Source organism: Sinocyclocheilus grahami, unplaced genomic scaffold, assembly GCF_001515645.1.
Source record: "Sinocyclocheilus grahami isolate Dianchi unplaced genomic scaffold, SAMN03320097.WGS_v1.1 scaffold1775.1, whole genome shotgun sequence".
NCBI lineage: Eukaryota > Metazoa > Chordata > Actinopteri > Cypriniformes > Cyprinidae > Sinocyclocheilus > Sinocyclocheilus grahami.
In genome coordinates, this window is record NW_015506954.1 from 120,462 (window position 1) to 122,168 (window position 1,707).

The following is a 1,707-nucleotide window of genomic DNA, read 5'->3' on the forward strand; positions in this document are numbered from 1 at the left end:
CAAGGTCGCCCAGCCGCTACGAAGTCAAGCCCGCCGGCCGCCGCAACGTCAAGCCTGCTGGCTGCCCTATTCACCCGTAACCTAAAGAGATGGATGAGGAGAAAAGGATGGCTCACGGCCCTCTTCCTACCCCGAGAGCACCCCCCAGAGCTCGCTCCAGTGTCGGCTCCAGCCCCTGAGTTCGCTCCAGTATCAGCTCTATCCCCTGACCAGAGTCGAGAGATGGCTCTAGCCCCAGACCAGCATCAAGATTGGGCTGCAGTACCCACGTTTAGCCCACGTAGGGCTCCTGTTCCTGAGTTTAGCCCACGGAGGGCTTCTGTTCCTGAGTTTAGCCCACAGAGGGCTCTTATCCCCAAGTTTAGCCAATAGAGGGTCCCAGTCCCCGAGTTTAGTCCAGTGAGGGCTCCTGTCCCCGTGTTTAGCCCACAGAGGGCTCCTGTCTCCGAGTTTAGCCCAGAGAGGGCTCCAGTCCCCGAGTTTAACCCAGAGAAGGCTCCAGTCCCCGAGTTTAGCCCAGAGAGGGCTCCAGTCCCCGAGTTTAGCCCAGAGAAAGCTCCAGTCCCCGAGCAGCTGAGTCCTTAGCCATCTTCAAGAAATGACTAAAAACACATCTGTGTGTGTGTGTGTGTATATATATATATATACACACCTTGCTACGTGTACTGCGTTAGGCTAACCGAGACTTGTCATTTGCACTTATATATTGTTGCTCTTTTGTTAGTTTTGACTGCTTTTATTGTCCTCATTTGTAAGTCGCTTTGGATAAAAGCGTCTGCTAAATGACTAAATGTAAATGTAATGTAATGTAATGTTATCCTAATTTAACACAAGACACATGGTCTAAAATGCATAGCATCAACAACCTTTTACCTAAGTATTTCAAAGAACACTTACAGCAAAGTAATCGTGTTTTTAAAGAATAAATTCGACTAGCCTATGTGCACATGTAGTAGCACAAACAACTATACAGTGTGCCCTATGGGCACAATGCGTTTAACACAATTACATTTTTGAATCGTACCTGACAGCAGAGAGACATACAGCAGCGAGAGTTCTGGTGCTGAGCTCCAGAGACTCTCACACACTGCATGGGGGGTTTCCTGACTACAGAATCCAAAAGACTGATTTGCAACATTCCCTTAAATACTACCAGAACAAAAACAAAGAAATCTTTAAATCAGTTGTAAAAACATAAAAGACCTTTTGGTCTTTTAGGTTCCCGTGCTCCAGGGTTGCACCTGGCTGGAGATCCCACAGGCCTAAAGGGACACACACCCCCTCCTCAGCAGAACATAATTCTACAAAGGTTTTGAATCTTTCTCATAATATAAATGACTACTGTGAAATTGAAACCAATTTCCCAATCGCACAAAGACCTTTAAAATGACACCAAACATGAAAAGTTTACGATCATGAATCCTGAAGATATAGTAAATGTTTTATGTGAGCATAGCAACTTGAGTTCTTGGCATTTCTCTGTCAACTTTTAGTGACCTGGACCATGTGCCCAGGGGGGAAGGATGGGTGAAGGGACTGAAGAGCAGATAGTCTTTCTTCCAGATCTTCCCATCTTGATCAAAGCCCATTGTTTCTGAGTGTTTGGCTTTACGAGGAGATCAAAGCCCAGTGTTTTGTGGCATGGCATTTGCATTGCGAGAGTGTTTGGATTCACAAAGAATTTATTTTATAAGGAAATAATTTCAC